This window comes from Cyprinus carpio, chromosome A4 (genome assembly GCF_018340385.1).
Source record: "Cyprinus carpio isolate SPL01 chromosome A4, ASM1834038v1, whole genome shotgun sequence".
Lineage (NCBI taxonomy): Eukaryota > Metazoa > Chordata > Actinopteri > Cypriniformes > Cyprinidae > Cyprinus > Cyprinus carpio.
The window spans coordinates 25,870,143-25,889,529 of NC_056575.1; the positions used below are offsets into that span (position 1 = coordinate 25,870,143).

Genomic DNA, 19,387 nt, shown 5'->3' on the forward strand with positions numbered 1-19,387 from the left:
TGAATTACAATGTTGATGTAGTAAGATGTCCATATTGTAAATACAGTTTACATTTATTATTGTTATTTTCATGTTGTTATTGTTATTGATTTTTTTACACTACACAGCCCAGCCCAAAAAAAATAAATAAATAAACTGCAATCTATTAATGGATTCATTTTAACAGTTATTATTATATTTCTACCATGTTATATGTTTGGAAACAGTTTTTTTTAACTTACACAGATGGAGTGTGTAGCTTTTCATTTCTTAACCGTGTTAGTATCATCAGCCGTATAATCAGTATGTTAGCAAATTTTTTTGGCTGGGCAGTGTATAATTGTCATAAAAAAGAAGAATGCAATACAGGGATATCTGTACAACAGTCTTATTGCACGTTATGACAGATACATATGGATAGCAGCTGGTGAGTTAGTGGTAAATGGATCAGTGCAGAGGTATGGGAGATAATGGCCGCATCTTTTGCAGGTTTGGATTCAGAGGTGTTTGTGACCCGGATCGGGAGGTTGGATGCAGATTCGTCAATGACTGAAGAAGGTTGAAGGGATCACTCAGGTAAGTGCATACAGGTAGTTCGTCAGGTAAGTGTCCAGAAACGTACAACAATATCAGGCAACGGTGAACCGAAGTGAGCAGGTTAAAAAGGGTGTGGTGTTTGGCGGTGACAGGTGCAGGCGATTAAAACTTAGGAGACTGGGTACAAATGGGCGGAGTGTGGGGGTCTGGTGCTGAGGATGTTGCTTACTCTGTGACAGACCCCCCCTCCACAGGCAGCTCCTGATGATCAAGGTGGATGAAAACAGGGATAGCCTCTGCCTCCTGGTGCTTGTATTAATTTCCTCCAGCCAATGTAGCCATTCCTCTAAAGCCAGTTCATAGTCACTGATGTCATAATTACGTTCCGCCGGGGATAGCTTCTTTGAGTAAAAGGCACAAAGATGGCGTTTGTGAGGCTCACCCTGCTGCTGAGATAGTATGGTTACCTACCCCAGAGGTGGATGCATCAACCTCGACGATGAAGAGGAGTCAGGATGCAGTAGGGTAGGAGCGGTACAGAATACTTTCTTGAGTTGGTTGAAGGCGCTGGTATCGTTGGAGTTCCATGTCAGAGGCCCCATGTTTCAACAAGGAGGTTAGAGGTGAGCAGATCTTACTGAAGTTGTCCTGTAGAAGTTTGCAAACCCCAAGAAGCATTGCAGTTCCTTGATGGATGTGGGCTGTGGCCAATTCTCAACTGCCTGTACCTTCCTCTGGTCCATGTGGATGCCACATTGTTCGATGGCATAACCAAGGAAGTAAACAGTGTCATGGTGGAACTCTCACTTCTTGAGCTTGAAATACAGATGGCGTTCACAAAGTTTCTTGAGGATCTGCGTCGTGTGTTAGCGATGTTCGACCTGGTTCCGGTAATAGATGAGGATGTCATCATTATAGACAATGATAAAATGATGGAGGAATTCCTGGAACACCTTGTTCATGAAACCCTGGTAGACGGAGGGTGAGTTGGATGCAGATTTGTTGATGACTGAAGAAGGTAAAGGGATCAAATAAGTAAGTGGATACAGGTAAGTAGTCAGGTAAGTGTCCAGGAATGAACAACAAGACCAGACAATGGTGAACTGGTGAGCAGTGAGCAGGTTAAATACCAACACCCAAATCCACAGACTGGAATAAATGATCCAAACGCCACCCACCCGCACCTATATTTTTCTCTGATTTAGACAGCTGCACCTGACCCTCGTTGGATCGTCTCATTACAACGATTCTAATTCTTAGTTTTGCATTAATTTTGGTTCATTTTTAACACCAGATTCAGTGACATAAGGGCTGATCTGCACATTACTGCACATGTCTTCGATGCATTACGGCTCTGACACAGCCACTGGAGCAGATCACGGCCACTCAGTGCTTGTGTTTAAACCAGCCATGCTGCACCAGATTCAGTGACATTCCCAGAAGCAGCTCTCCGTGCTGATTTGCTAATAGTCTTTTGTGAGTTGGCACCGTGTGGAGGACGGAACAAAAATCTCATCAATCTTTATTTGAAAATGATGTTTTGTGTTTTGTGTATTTTGTGAGTTTTAGGTTATGTGGTGAGGTAAAATCATCGTGGTAACAGTGACGTAGGGTGTTATGGTGGTATTGTGCTGCTTTTAAATGAACATTTCGTAATATTTACAAGCACAAAACATACATTTTTGTACATTTTTACTGATGCTAAAATGTACCATTTAGACGTTTTTCAACGTTTAAAATGTACAAATCGCTATGTATATTTTTAGCTTAAAAAAATGACAAATATTTACATATCTTTTGTATAAATAAGATATTCATATCAATGCATTTTTAGCATTTTATCAATAAAACAATTTAGCTTTTAGACCCCTTAACCTAACGTTACCCCCCAAACCTAAACCTACCCATTTTACAGCGAATATGCATTTTTATCATTTTCTTAATAAACAATTTAGATTTTTAGACCCCTTAACCTACCCCCCAAACTTAACCTACCCATTTTATAGCGAATAAAAAAGGATACAAAATGCAATTGAATGAAATATGCAGGAAAATAACTATTTTAGTAACAATATAGCATTGAAATATTTTATAGTCGCTAATCCCATTCCTACCTCTAAACCTAAACATAACTATTTCTGTACAGTATAAGCAAAACATGACAAACAGATAAATGCAATTACTATCATTTATTTATTGCAAAAATGTCAAAGCAGTATCAGAAAACTACCCATTTTATAGCGAATAAAAAAGGATACAAAATGCAATTGAATGAATAGGTTTGTGTAAGGGGCAGAGCAGAATTTGTTGTTAATCGCTGAAAATATTAAGATATTATATACATTTTGAACATTTTTTTTGGTGTTTCCGGACATTCCAGCAAAACAAGGGAGTGCTCCAACCCTTCCAGTCACCAATCAAGCCATGGAAATGATAGGAGGCACTCCACTTCACATTTTCAATCACCTTTGGATTCATCTCCTGAGTGTTCTTCTTCTAGATCTGGTAAGATGTTCAACTTTCACCTACATATTTCAGAGTGTCTTTATATCAGATTGAAATAGGGCAGGGATAGACAACGTCTAGGTTGGTTGTTATTTACTTCATTAAATTTCTCTCTCCAGGAAAAAAAATTCTGTATGCATAGGTCAAAGTTTGTGTGCATGTGCGCAAAATTGCCTGTCAAGTTTGTTTTTATATAAATCACACCTTTTTGTGTCGGAAGTGCGCTATGCCTCTTTCAGGGCAGATTTTGTGCATATGCAACGGTTATAAATGAGTCCCCTGATGTGTTTTCAAAGTGTGTCCTTTTGATTGTTTTGAGCAGTGTACATACATTCCCATATGTGTAGTACATCATGGTTCCATAGAAAGAATGATCCTCCCTATAATTAGTCTACAAAATTATACGATTTGAGCTTCAAGCACTTTCTCTGATCCCAATGTTACAATTCAAGCCAAAGCAACAGCGGGACATCCCAAATTAAGAAAATAAATCAAATAAAAACTGAGTTATGATGTATTTAAATATGGATTTTATGCATAAGGTATAAAGAGACAGAAGGCACTACACATTTTAAATCACCCTTGGACTCATCTACTTGAAATAATTTTTCTAGATGTGGTGAGATGTGTAACTGATTTTTGGGGGTGCATAATTTCAAGAGGAATATGGCCAAGTATAAAATTTAAATACAATCAAAGAAGTGCATCTGGATAGTTTTAAGTTCCTGTCTTGAAAATGCAATATGAAGGGTGCAGCTAATTTTTCTCTGTCTCTTTTTTGGTATGAAACTGAGTTTTAAATGTTTATTTCAGAAACATCAAGGGCTCCAACTGGTGACAGCATGGATGTATTTCCAATGCCTATGTCCAGTAAGTATTTACTTTTTCTTGTATATTTGCAATGTTTTTCAGTTCTGGTCTTGAGGACCACTTACTATTAAGAAAGAAGTAGTCATTTTTTAAATATATATCTGTAATAAAATCTTGATGCCTTTTCAAATGTAATTATTTAATTTTTGAATATTCAAAGAGGAAGGCACCAATAACCTACTGTGAAGAAGTTGTACAATATTGCAAATAAATATATTACATTGATAAACATTAAATACATTATTACACAAAGTAATTTTTACAGTTTTTTGAAATAAAATTTTTGATATTAATTTGTATTTCCAGAAGTGATTTCCCAAAGTTTGATACCAGGAATTCAAATATTTTCAAGTCAAATTTCACTACTGATATCAAGATTAATCATGTAGTAAAAATGTATCTGTTTGTAATTAATTTATTGTCAAAGGTTTTTTTTTTTTTTTTTTTTTTTTATTTTAGAATTTCAGAAATGTGTCCTTAAAAAGCTGGTGGAGATCATGCAGGAAGTCAAGAGAATTGGAAGTGCAGAACCTAGTAATTCAACATACCACATTAGACGAATGGAGAGGATAGAGGAGCTGAATGCATTGGAGGAGAAGCTTCAAAATAATGAAGAGAGACATGTTCTGGTAAAAATATAATTATTTACCAGTATGCTTATTCGTTTCTTTAAAAGTTAGCTTAATTACAATAAACAATTATGTACTGTATGTAATTTGTTTAATTAGTCCTGGCAATTTTTTCTTCTTCTCCTTATTATTATTATTGTGGCCTAAAATTATTATTGTGGCAGGATTTAAAAAAAAATTACGGATTTTGAAAACCCACGAATAATCATGATGTATGCAATCATTGTTAGGGAAAGTACAACTATATGTAAATATATAATAATATTGAAATTGTGTTCTTAGTCCCTCATGCACGATGACAGTAGTATAAAAATACTATATAAATATATTGTATAAAATTATGCTTTGCTGAAAATACAGAACTGTTTACTTTAGCACTGTTAACACACATTTGGACGTTTCTCTGAACAATAAAAGTTTGACGGATTAGGTTTGTTTACTATGATAAACTAAATATATTTGTAACCAATATATAGTGATATTTACTTTTTTTCTACTTAGATTACCCAAGTTAAGTAAAGTAGGAGGCAAAAATGTCAGAGACTGCTCAACAAAGATTTTGGACAGGTATGCCTTGTTGAAAATCAATAGTACACTCATAAAAGCTTTGATTGCTGATAATAAAATAAATTCCTGTTGCCTTGACTCATCACTTCTCTCATGTTTCTGTTTGCCTGCTGTTTATTTTTTTTCTATTGTTGGTGGGGCTAGAGGAGGTCTCTAGACCAGTGGTTCCCAACCTTTTTCAACTCGTGGCCCACACAACCAAACACATATGTTTGTGCGGCCCACTGCAAAAAAATTAACTGACCCCGGTATTGTTGGGTTAATAACTTAGTATTCAGAAGCTAGATTGTTAACTGTATTTATTGAATGAGCCAAAGAAAAAAGCTGGTGAACTGACTTGAGCTTGAAATTTAAAGGATCAATTTTGCGATTTCGATTTTAATCACAATTTTGACACACACAGATATGTTTTACAGTCATAAATGCATTCAGTATGAATTTGAAACATATTTCCAAAAGAAAACCAATTAGAGCTTTATCAAAAAGTTGTTACGTCTCTAGAACAGACATAAGTCAAGATAATCACTATAGTAAAGGTGTAACAAAATTTCTAGACTTATGGCAAAAAAAATATAAATAAATAAATCCTGAGTCCATGGACTTTTTTCTTTTTTTGCCATACATTGTTCATAGAGCTCATTAATTGTAGCGGTGCCTCAGGTGTTGAAATAGATTTGTTATACATTATACAGGTTCACACGTAGGCCTACTCCGTCTGCAGTGCGTATACAGTATGTGTATGCTTTTTGCCATACATTGAGCGAGAGCGCATTAATGTAACGCGAAAGCACATTAAATTAATGCGAGAGCGCGAATCTGTCCGCATGCACACACATTTCTTTTGCTCTGTCACAAAACCAGACGCGCGCTTTGCTCAGATACACGCTGCTCTCACCCAGAGAAAGTGCGCGCACTTAAAACGTGTCTCCTGTGCTCAAACTGCGTCCTGTGCAGTCACAATTCTCTCTATGATCATGTGCTAGATATTAATTCCTTTCGCACGTTTTTATTTCTAGCTTTTTACCGCGTGTAGTGTGAACACTCCGATCCGTTAACATGGGCTCGGAAAAAGGCGCATCACAATCTGGTTCTCGTGCTAGGCGCGTTGAATTCTGATTAGATCGTATGGCATACTGCGGGAGGTCAGGGCCGCGGAAAATCGTGCTATAAAGCGATTTAGAAATCGCGCACGCTCAAATCGTGATTTTATGACAATTTCTGTTGCACAGCCCTAGAATGAACTGCCCACAGGTTGAAAACCACTGCTCATAGAGGGAATCCCTTATACAAATAAGTAGATGGGAGGCAATGTATCCCTTTACACTGCATCTTTCTCCCTATCTCCCTATCTCCCTCTCACCACTCCCCACCCTCTTCTTACAGACTGATGACCAACAATCTAATGTCACAGCTTAACATGAAGGGCCATGGCTCAAAAAAAGCATTTCAGTCAACAGCGCTGTACACCTCTGTGATAGGTATATTCTGATATTACTTTGAGTGTGTTTTCACAGTGGTGAAATTCAACAGTGGTGTGCAAACCATTCAGAATAGACAATGACTAGGAGATGACAATGAACACTAAACAACGAAACAAAGGCCAGTTCACACAGCAGCAGAACACGGTTTTCAGTCCTGTATTTGAGTCCTTAATACGGTCATGTTCACACATACGGTTATTTACGGGCGTGACAACCGCATTCTATAAAAGATTCATAACTGCATCATCAGAAATCATGCGCTGTGTGAACTCCAACACAAACGCTCGTCTACAGTGTGTTGCGTGTTTTCGTATGTGGTTTCGGTAACTTACAGTGCTGGAGAAATGAGCTGCGTCATATGAAAGTTTTAGATCCAGTCTCCACCGGAGTCGCTCCCTCCCGTCAGTTTAGTGTTCTGTGCGCGACTCAAGTTCGCTCTCCACCCAAATTTAAAAGCTGCTATCGGTTAATTAAGATATGAAGGACTCCTATGCTCATTTTAACCGGTAACGTAAGAATTTAGACCGATTAATACAATGTTTTTATGTATGTATTTATTTATTTTCATCTATTTTAAAAGGTTTGCTGCATGGTTAAAACTCGCAATGCGTATATGTTAAAAAATAATATTTTTTGATTTATATTTTTTTTTTTTGCGTATAAAAAATATATATTTTTGATTTTTTTTTTTTTTTGTGGTTAGAATTGTGAAGAGTTATTATGATGTTTCATTGTGTTTACAAACATAATGCATTTACATTTATTTATATATACATAATAAATATACCCTATTTATTATAGAGTTTTTTTTTTTTTTTTTTTTTTTTTTTTTTTTTTTAAAGAGTAGAATTAGAATAGTAAGTGCTAAAGTTAGAGGGTCAAATAAATACATGATTAATAATAATAATAAACAATGTAAACATAGTTAGGCTATTTAAGTTCCCCTCGCTCCACAACAAATCCTTTACATTTAACAGTATTTAGAAAATATAATTAAAAGATATAAGAAGCTATATAAATTCACAAGCCAAAACGAATGATCATTTTAGGCTAGAACGAAACTGAAACTAAAGTTGGGTCTCTCATTCGACACAAAATCAAATGTTTCTGTAAATATTATTTATGTACTTCACTCGCTTCCAATATCCACGTAAAACAAAAAATGTTTTACATCAGGGCAGTAAGGTGATAACGCTTAACGGTACAGATTTTACTACATATAAACTGAGCAGTGTACGGTGTTTGTGTTTAAAGTTACTGTTTTTTATTATGATAATGAACAGACAAAGCTTAACTGCACGCACATGCGGCGCCAGCGCAATCACTTTATTTTTTTCCTTCTAACAGCAGAAGGAGTTATATACTCTACTTATAATACTTTTGCTAAACGGTTAAATAAATGTTCAGCAATATCTTCAAAATATATTTGAATTTTGGCACAAAAAAAACATTTTGTTACAACTAATCCCGCATTAGTTTGTGTCCGTACACCCCATGGCAAATTTGAACCAAAAGATTCAAATAAGAGGTTGAAATTAGATCAGACCCAAATTAAGCTCTAAGAAACCATTCCTATTTTTAGAACATTTTTTTTGTAACAAAATATCTGAAAACATAGATGTTTTTGTTTGTGATTACAGATGCAGTCAAAAAGTGGGACAGCAAGGCCACCGATCACGTCATTTTACAGTGCCGTGGGAAACCACCTTAAACATGCCCCTGGACGATCTGGCGGTGGCGGACACACTGTGGCTGCAAACCAATAACCACTTAAATAGATATATATTTTTTTTGTTGTTGTTGTTATGGCCTATATCTTACCTATTAATAAATGTGTTTTGTTGTTACTTTTTTGTCAGTTGTCCTATTTTGAGAGTAATTATTAATAGGCTAATAATAGGCCTATAATGATATTTTTACATAGCCTAATAATTAATTTATTCTTGAAATTAGGTTAAATGTAAGGCTTTAGAATTAAAATGGACATTTTAACGACCTAAAAAAAGGACGTCTTTTCACCTTTCAACTAAATTTAGACCTAAAACGGACGTCTTTTTATAGACGTCTTTTCACCTTTCACTTTTCAACTAAATTTTAACGTTGTTTAGACGTCTGCCAATGACGTCTTTTCGACAAGTTTTTGCTGGGTGGGAATGGACAGCACCTGAGTTAAATATATGAGTGTCACAGCAAAGGGTCTGAATACTTAGGACCATGTGATATTTCAGTTTTTCTTTTTTAATAAAAGTGCAAAAATGTCAACAATTCTGTGTTTTTCTGTCAATATGGGGTGCCGTGTGTACAGTAGGTGGACATCCAAAACGTTACTTCTACCGCCGCTCGTACCGCCACTGCGGCGTCTGCAAAGTGCATTTGCAGCTTTTGACCGCTGAGTGGCACTTTAATCACAAGTTTTCAAACAAGCGCATCAAAGCACATTTTCGCAAATAGACGTCAGTTTTGCCTCGCTGATGTGTTACATTTGACGGCTGCAGTCAGGGAAAATGAAAGAAAAACACTATAGTAAAAATATTTAATATTCACAGATGAAAGTTTGGTAATTATGAAGTTATGTGCATTTCTTAGAACGAATTCAAGCAGGATAAATGTCAAGCCTGTGCCTGAGCCTGTGCTTATATTTTCTCTAAGCTACACAGTATTACACCATATTTTAGATTTGACACATTTAATAGGTGTACAGTATTATTTATATAATATGAATTATGTGTTATATTATTCAAAAGAAATTGTGGTTTACTTTGCATCAGAGCATTAAAAGTGGTAGCCTATTTTAGTGAGCTAGGCTACATGGATTTATATGCAAAATGTCAATATTCTCATATATTAGGCCTATATTTTAATTTATATTTTAAAATTCCTTTAATAAAACATGCATTTTTGTTATTCGTTACCTGTCATTTATTTTTAACAGACAACTTCTTGGGAAAATATATTTGTCTGTAAGAAATTGTTGCGTGTTTTATAAATGATTTTCTTTATTTTAGTAAAACGTGAGGCACTGTATAATTTCGTTCCCATTATTTAGGCCTAATTAAAACAAGAAACGAATAAATTAAACCTGCACGATTTAGCTAAATCATTGAAATTCTAAAGAATGGACGGATTAATAAAACGTCCTCACGATTAAACTCAAGTTCTCTCATTATAATCACCAAAGGGCAAATAATGTAAAAAAGAGCTTCATTAATAGACAACTTCAGTGATTTTAAAGGGAGCCGCCCTTACTTGCTTACATAGAATTTAAGTTAAAAAAAAAAATTGCAGCCGCATTTAAATGCAGGTGTGTAAAATGTCTGGGTGCAAGATTTGCGCGGCACGAATGATGCTGAGTGCATGCGCAGCATTTATTCTTATTTGTTTTATCTTCATTACAAATCTTGTTTAGTTTTATTTTGGATAATTGCATGTAAAAAATAATTTACGTTGTAATGCATATGCAAAATGTGAATAATTATTCATATTTAAGTGTTTGTGCGAAAATTATTAATGCGCATGCAGGACAGGGAGGCGCCCTCTAGATCACTTGAATTTTTTCCTGATAATGAATTAACTTAAAATTGTGTAAAAAATCTACAGAAAGCTTGAAATGTCTTTTAAACGAATCAATTCAAAATGAAAGCATTATGTAATCTGTGAAGGTTGTATTTCTCTTTAAAGGCGCGTACTCTCTCCATGTGGAGAGAGGCAGCACTGTGAATTTCATCTTGCAGTCGACAAGAAAACATTTGTTTATTAATAAATAATTAAAATGTCTCCTTTTTTACAATTATTGGGCTACTTCTGCCTCTGCTTTGGGGCAAACTTAATGCATGTGCTTGAGCGCGAAATATATTAAGGCTCATTATGTATTATAGATGTAAATGTAATATAAACCTGCGATTAGTTGAATAATGACAAATGAACGACTAGTAACTAGAAAAATCTTACATGGGAGGCAGACCTATTAAATAGCCTCTAGACATCTCTGTTAAAGTTTTTAAAGCATTTTATAGGCGTTTGCATAAATTTTTCTTTCAGAACGGTCTGTAATGGAGAGAAGCCTTAACACTGATTTTTCCTCTGAAACACAAAAACGAAAATTGAAATAAAATTGATATTTTTTTTTTTTGAGAATGGCCAACCCTTCTCTGCAGATATTGTTGCTTCTGTTTTGTGCATTGTAAATAGACTACAAAAAAATAGGATAAACAATAATAATAATAATAATGTCTCCAAAAACTCCAAAATGTTTTTGTCATGTCTGTAACGCATGCGTATTCCCAAATCTAAAAAAGCCTATAAAACATCATAGACGGATCATACTGATGTCTGGACTGGTCTGGATGTCGTTTGCAAATTTATTTATTTATTTTTTTGAGTTAAGGCAACTTCCTCTGAAGTTATAATAACTAATAAACTATATTGTGCTATACAGTAGTCAACATTTGAAGTGGACCAAAACCTTTCTTCAAAGTTGCCCTAAAACCAAAATGACGAGTCCTATCTAAACCTGTTCTGCAAGTTTGATGCCGTCATAAGACACTGTCCATATGAAAGAACAAGAGATTCACACATTTATATCAACCCCCACAAGCTATACAGAGCTACCCCCCAGCCCCCTCCAACTGAACTGAATTCCGTCTGTTTTTGGGCTGTGAGGAACGTGTGTTCTCATGTTACTGGGTTGAAACATGCCTGCACTCACAGCAGCCCTACTCTTTTAATTCATTATTTTCCCGCAGCCCATATTATTGTTTTCCCAAGACCATAATAATAACAAATTATCAATTGATAATTAATCATTATTTTACGAAAATCATTGTTATTTGTGAACGTAGGGTTTGCGGAAGGCTTTAAGACCAAGCGGAATCCTCCGTCAGCTGCTCCCGCTTCACAGCGCGCGGGACTTGCGCTAACTGCACCCAGCTTCAAAGTCCGCAAGTTTTGATTTAACTAAATCAGTTTGAGCGAATACAACTTACTGATCATGAGCCCAACATTTAGCAAGGCAGGAGAGAGAGAGAGAGAGAGAGAGAGAGAGAGAGAGAGAAATAAAAAAAAAAAACCCGTGTTGGCTATTCCTAAACTTGGAGCTCATTATTGAAGTACAAATCCAAACACCAGAAGCAAACTCTCAGTGTTCTTTCATTGAAAAGTATGCATTTTGTTTATTCACAGGCTATATGGTTGAAATAATATTTTAGTTCAAAACTTTAAGTGCCATTGTTTAAAAAAAAAAATGCTTTATTGGCTAACGTTTCATAGACCTTCAGTTGTTATGCTTTAAAATCCCATAGCATTTGTAATTTCACAGTATTTTCACCTCAAAATCATTAACCTTTAAAGTCACAATTCTATAATGGTAAAATTTACTCAGGCCGATGGCACTTTTAATTACAATATGTTTATTTATTATTATTATTATTTTTTTTTAGAATAATTGTAGCTTACATAAATAGGTGAAGCAAAACAAATATGAATAATATTTGGATCGTCCCTTATTTTTTCCCTTATTTTCTTAAAGAATAAACACTTATTTTCTACAAGAATAAACATGATAACATATTATTAATTCATAGAAATAATTTAAGCATTTAAAACCTTTTTTTTTTTTTTACTTGAACTTCAGTACTATTAAACTGACTTTAAAATCTCAAGGAGTTTATAAGTTAAAAAGGGTAAAATGTCACAGTGCATGTTAAATAGTCTAAATGAACTTGTGTTAACAATATAATTAGAACTAACAATATAATTCGATTTTTTTTTCTAATGAACAATTCCTGTATAAAATGGGACAGCAACCTTTATATCAAACATTTTTAAATTGTCCACAGCTGAGCAAACGCGCGAGGCAGGTTGAGCGTGCGAAGTGAATGTGCTGCACAAAGTCATTTTCAGACGCAATGAAAATAAAAAAAACAAAACAAAACAACAACAACAATAAAAAACCCTGGATAGCCTAGATTAGGCCCAGACTCTGTTCCTAAGTATATAATAATTATAATTACCCCACAGTAACAAATTTTAACCGATTAATCGCCTATTTACGTTTGCTGCATGTTTTTTTTATTTATTTTTTTTTTTTTTTTAAAACAGGCTAAAAAATAAATTAAGTTTGTGAGAGGAAAAAAAAATATATAAGTCATGTATAAGTTGCATTTTATTACATTCAGAAATAATAACGGCTGGCCAAATAATGTTATAATGTGCCAACAGGATATTTTTAGTTCTCTTCACTTTACAACAAATCCTTTAAATTTAACAAATTTATCAGAACAGAACAATAATTACAAATGTATAATTCTAATGGATAAATACAATTGCAGTATATAATAATATAGGCTTAGCTATAAACAAACAAACAAAAAAAAAAAATGAATAATAATTTAAAGCGAACCATAAGGTAAGGTTGGCTCTCATTCGGGAGAAATCCAAATGTTTCCATATTCGTGATGTTGCCTATTTCAAGCGTAACTATTATTCATTAGGAAAAATAGGCTTTGTAGTTCACGCGTGTTTCAGTATCGACGGAAAAAAATAAAAAAATCATAATTAACAAAAATATGCCAAAGTGGACCGCTGTTCGCGCCAAATGGCACGGTGAACGGCTACTGTTTCCAATGAATGTGCGCGAGGCACCAGCGCGATCAAACAGCTGAAACAGAAAATACTAAATTTTTGGTCACACAGTAAATTCAAAATAATTCAAAAATGCAAAGTGTTAGCAGTTTGAAAAATCAAGAATAATAACAGAATTAATCATAATTATTGCTAAATGCTGGACCGTTCTCATTTCTATCTGCAAATGGAACCTGAAGGATTTTTTTTTAAATCAAGCATGAACCGAAATGAAAACATTTAGCTTTTTATCCGTATATATAGGCCTTATATTTAATGACTTTAATAACAGTTTAATAACAATAGCAAGCATAAGATCCTTTGTGTAAAAGGTCTTTCTTTTAATTTTTGATGAGTATACTGTAGCCTTAGATTATCCTACATTTTGAAATTAACTCACTGTACATTTTTTAATGGTTTTTTAAAGATGGTACAATGTTATATCATAATGTTATTGTTGTTTTACCTCCTCCTTTTATCTCATTTTACAATTACATTCAGTTCGCAATCCGTCCCTTTGCGCCACCTGGCGGTAGTTTCGAGAATGAATTTAACACGCGACTGACTTGCAGTTAACGCCGCGGCCCTGCGGCGGTATTACCCATTTTGGTTGTCTACCATCTGTACATTAATGAGGGAAAAAAATGAACTTAAATGATTTTAGCAAATGGCTGCAATATAACAGAGTGAAAAATTTAAGGGGGTCTGAATATTTTCCATACCCACTGTATATTTATGACAATTATATTGCATACAGTTAGTGTTGGCAGTATGGTTATGTTCTGGGCAACACTCCACATGCCTGTCCATGCAGCCATGCTTGGACAGAGCGGGGAGAGCAGCAAAACAAACTCCCCTGGGGTACAGAACAGAACCATTATATGCATACATAATTACAATTCACAATTACATGAGTTGTAAACGAAACGTGATAGAGAATGCTTCCAATGAAGTGATGTAAAGAAAGAAAAAAGTTAGATTGGATTACAGGTTCAGTTGGTGGAATTGGGGTTGGAGGAGGGAGTTAATTGCAAGCAGCGATGCGATGGAAGAGACGCTGAAGAATGGGAATTTAAATAGACCGCATGTGATAGGTGTCAACACTGGATTGGTACACATCAGGAACAGCTGACTGTCGGCTGATGCAAGCTTGACTAACATGGCCTCCCTGAACTAACACGATGCTGGATTTCAATCAGGACCACTTCCATCAAGTATATTTATGACAATTATATTGCATACAGTTAGTGTTGGCGGTATGGTTATGTTCTGGGCAACACTCCACACGCCTGTCCATGCAGCCATGCTGCTTAACTTGGGGTGATGCTTCCCCCTTAATGTGATTTTACAGCATGTTAGACACTTAAAATTGGATAATATACAAACTGTATATTTGTATATTATCCAATTTTAAGTGTCTAACATGCTGTAAAATCACATTAAGGGGGAAGCATCACCCCAAGTTAAGCAATCGAGGATGTGCAACAAGAATGTTGCTTAAAATGCTTAAAGCAAATGTGTGATTGTAAAGGGGGAAGCATACGACCCCTTGCTGCTGCACGAGGAGCATGTAATATGCATTAATTCTGTAAATTGCATAATTGTGGGTGGTAGTCCAGCAGGGGAAGCATACACCCTTTGGAAAAATTTTGACAGTCCAATCTGAATGAAAATGCTCCATATAAACACCTCAGTCAGAAGCATACACCCTTTGGAAAAATTTTGACAGTCCAATCTGAATGAAAATGCTCCATATAAACACCTCAGTCGGAATAAAATTGCCCAAACCGAAATGGTAATCAGTTTGAGAGGGGTGGGATAACCTTCTATAAACCGAACAAAATTAAAATACTGTCATGTAAACACCTTAAACCGATTACTTTGTATCCATGTAATCACATCAAAAAGTCGTGGTCGTCAGAATGGGAACGTGATGTTGGCAACGCTGTACATTCTGTGATTTGTAGACACCGACACTACAGTAGAGACTGGGTAATAGTGGACGTAGAAGTTAAAATTTCAATTATACAATTAACACACATTAGAATGGAGAAAACTTGCTGTGTTATGAACTGTCATATCTGCTCTCATGACCGGAGCAGAAAGCTGATGTAATAAATGAAGCACAATTTACTGCTTTTCAGCTTGGGATCAACACAATGATAGTGAATAGCTCAATGAAAATAACAACTTGACCAAAATTTGCCTTTGTCGTTTGAATTAATTATTACTAATTCATGATAAAACCCGTTTGGAAATGCTGTGTGATAGCTCATCGCGAGCACTCTCTGTATTCATAAAGCAACGGTCCTTTAATTCATTGTTCAGCAACACTTTGTGAGAAATTGTGTATTTTTCATTTAAGTACAGTAAAATTTTTTGTATCAGAATACAATCCATTTCAGAGCTGCATTACAGAGGCTATTAGGCTACGGTTATTTCCCTTAATGCTTTGATATTAAGAAATTATGGCGATATGATGATATAATTATCAACTGCTGAGCGCTATATTGGTTCTATGTGCGGTACGATAAGACGGCCATAGTGTGTACAGTCGTGGCCAAAAGTTTTGAGAATTACATAAATATTAGTTTTCAAAAAGTTTGCTGCTAAACTGCTTTTAGATCTTTGTTTCAATTGTTTCTGTGATGTACTGAAATATAATTACAAGCACTTCATACGTTTTCAAAGGCTTTTATCGACAATTACATGACATTTATGCAAAGAGTCAGTATTTGCAGTGTTGGCCCTTCTTTTTCAGGACCTCTGCAATTCGACTGAGCATGCTCTCAATCAACTTCTGGGCCAAATCCTGACTGATAGCAACCCATTCTTTCATAATAACTTCTTGGAGTTTGTCAGAATTAGTGGGTTTTTGTTTGTCCACCCGCCTCTTGAGGATTGACCACAAGTTCTCAATGGGATTAAGATCTGGGGAGTTTCCAGGCCATGGACCCAAAATTTCAACATTCTGGTCCCCGAGCCACTTAGTTATCACTTTTGCCTTATGGCACGGTGCTCCGTCATGCTGGAAAATGCATTGTTCTTCACCAAACTGTTGTTGGGTTGTTGGAAGAAGTTGGTGTTGGAGGGTGTTTTGGTACCATTCTTTATTCATGGCTGTGTTTTTGGGCAGAATTGTGAGTGAGCCCACTCCCTTGGATGAGAAGCAACCCCACCACATGAATGGTGTCAGGATGCTTTACTGTTGGCATGACACAGGACTGATGGTAGCGCTCACCTTTTCTTCTCCGGACATGCCTTTTTCCAGATGCCCCAAACAATCGGAAAGGGGCTTCATCGGAGAATATGACTTTGCCCCAGTCCTCAGCAGTCCATTCACTATACTTTCTGCAGAAGATCAATCTGTCCCTGATGTTTTTTTTGGAGAGAAGTGGCTTCTTTGCTGCCCTTCAGGCCATCTTCCAAAAGTCTTCGCCTCACTGTGCATGCAGATGCGCTCACACCTGCCTGCTGCCATTCCTGAGCAAGCTCTGCACTGGTGGGACTCCGATCCCGCAGCTGAATCCTCTTTAGGAGACGATCCTGGCACTTGCTGGACTTTCTTGGACGCCCTGAAGCCTTCTTTACAAGAATTGAACCTCTTTCCTTGAAGTTCTTGATGAACCTATTGTTGATTTAGGTGCAATCTTAGTAGCCACAATATCCTTGCCTGTGAAGCCATTTTTATGCAACGCAATGATGGCTGCACGCATTTCTTTGCAGGTCACCATGGTTAACAATGGAAGAACAATGATTTCAAGCATCACCCTTCTTTTAACATGTCAGGTCTGCCATTCTAACCCAATCAGCCTGACATAATGATCTCCAGCCTTGTGCTCATCAACATTCTCACCTGAGTTAACAAGATGATTACTGAAATGATCTCAGCAGGTCCTTTAATGACAGCAATGAAATGCAGTGGAAAGGTTTTTTTGGGATTAAGTTAATTTTCATGGCAAAGAAGGACTATCCAATTCATCTGATCACTCTTCATAACATTCTGGAGTATATGCAAATTGCTATTATAAAAACTTAAGCAGCAACTTTTCCAATTTCCAATATTTATTTAATTCTCAAAACGTTTGGCCACGACTGTATGTGATCGTGTTCTGGCCACATGACTGAGCGCACGAATGAACACTAGGGGTTCAAATATTAGTCTGTTTATTCCAAGCAAGTGCAAGCAGTTATTAAAAATATTAGTGCAAATGTGGGGGGTTTTTTTCCTCTGGTGATTTGTATTTGAGCCCTTAGCTTCGATTGTGGTTAAGGAGCTTTCCCTGAAGACGGCCTTGCTTCTTGCTCTCGCCTCGTCGAAGCGCATTGGAGACTTACACGCGTTTTCGGTGAACGACGATTGCATACGTTTCCGAAACCTGGCGACTGTAATGTCACTCTCCGGCCGAGACCAGGTTACATGCCGAAGTCACTCAATACACCGTTCAGAGCACAGGTTGTTTCCCTGCCCGCCTTATCTGCTGAGCCGCCAGCCTCGCGTGACGCTGATGCTCAGAGCACTGTCTGCCCTGTTAGGGCTTTGCGGACATATGTGGATCACTCGGCCGCCTTTCGTCAGTCGGACCAGCTGTTCGTGTGCTTTGGTGGATGTAATAAGGGACGTGCTGTTTCAAAACAGAGACTTTCTCACTGGATTGTGGACACTATTACGTTGGCTTACGAATGCCTGGGGAAAGATTGTCCCCTCAACATCAAAGCTCATTCCGTGAGGGCAATTGCTTCCTCATGGGCCTGGGCTAGAGGTATTGTCTATCCAGGATTTATGTCTTGCTGCTGGCTGGTCTTCCCAGAACACATTCGCCAGGTTTTATAAACTGGATGTACCCTCTATAGCGTCACATGTACTTTCGGTGAGTTAAGTTTCGTTCATATGTTGTGAACTGTTATAACCAGCTATACAGTAGTTACCATAGCTGCTAACTCTGTGTTATGGTTTATAAGATTATGCAGTTGTCACCGCAAACGCTGTCGACTCTGTGTTTAACTCTCATGCTTGAGTGCTCATTGTGTTGTGTCTGCCCTAGTCAGTGCAGCCTTCATGTTCATTGCATGAAGATATGCAAATTTTGTTAGGGTCGGAGCAGGTGTTTCATTGGTCTAGTTCCGCCTATCAGATGCGAGTACTCTTAGCGACGCAGCTATTGGCTGGAACTGTCTCGCTTATGTGTGGGTGTGATTGACCCCGTTCAGGGCTTATCTTCACTGCTCTCACGGCGGGATTTAATACGGTTCCCATATACGTCTTAGCTGACGTAATGTTGAGTTACCGCCTTGATAGGGAACGCCTCCGGTTACTATCGTAACCTCGGTTCCCTGAGAGGCGGGAACGAGACATTACGTTAGCCGCCGTGGTTGCTGTTTGATCAGCTGTGCTAGCGTTCAGTCGTGATTCTGACGTAATTTTCGCACCCATGCATTTTATACTGCCGGTGACGTGTCAGTATTTGCATGCTTCGCGTCAATTGGCCAGCTGTCCCCCAGCTGGCGTTAGCCCATAAGATTTCAGCGAAAGTGGAGAAGGGAGGAGTTCCCATATACGTCTTAGCTGACGTAATGTCTCGTTCCCGCCTCTCAGGGAACCGAGGTTACGATAGTAACCGGAGGCGTTTTTTTTTTACTGGTTCGGTTAAGACACGCCCCATAATTCAAGTGCAATGGAGCAGTATCAGACTCACATTCTGCCTAGAATATGAGTATGACGAAGTCAGGCTAGTGGCTAATGATATCACGGCCCATACAGCGATAAACGCGTGCTTCTGACGCTGCGTGCATCTGAATCAACCGCACACTCACACAGCTAATGTAACATCAACCTTAGAAATAAACACCTGTGACATTGAGATTATGCCGCTAAATACAGCGAACCCCAGTTGAAACGCCTACATGAGAATAATTGTCTCATTTAACCATTCTCATGGCTTTATCGGCGTGTCCTCAGAGCGATTACATGCTCTAGGCTGCGTATTGCTCCATGTGTATAAACACAGATGTGTAAATGCTGCTGCAAATATGCTTAATATTTCGCTCCTGCAACTGATGCAAAACCATGTTTACCAGGCAATATACACAGCGATATGGATTAAAAGAGCATTCACTTATCTTCGATGTGGATTTCAGATGTTCTGAAACACACTGCAACAGTTTGATTTGCAAACAGCAACGCCAGTTAATTGCAAGCAG

At 37.0% G+C, this 19,387-nt stretch overlaps 2 long non-coding RNA genes across 2 annotated transcripts; both read left to right on the forward strand.

Annotated features, from left to right (window-relative positions):
- The first annotated feature begins 2,796 nt into the window (after window positions 1–2,796).
- LOC122139262 lies at window positions 2,797–4,637 on the forward strand. The gene is made up of 3 exons (XR_006156159.1): window positions 2,797–3,021; window positions 3,835–3,891; window positions 4,351–4,637. It is a non-coding gene; the product is annotated as an uncharacterized LOC122139262 (long non-coding RNA).
- A 392-nt stretch (window positions 4,638–5,029) lies between these two features.
- LOC122139263 lies at window positions 5,030–8,415 on the forward strand. Its single transcript, XR_006156160.1, has 3 exons — window positions 5,030–5,087; window positions 6,471–6,565; window positions 8,209–8,415. It is a non-coding gene; the product is annotated as an uncharacterized LOC122139263 (long non-coding RNA).
- Window positions 8,416–19,387: the final 10,972 nt, after the last annotated feature.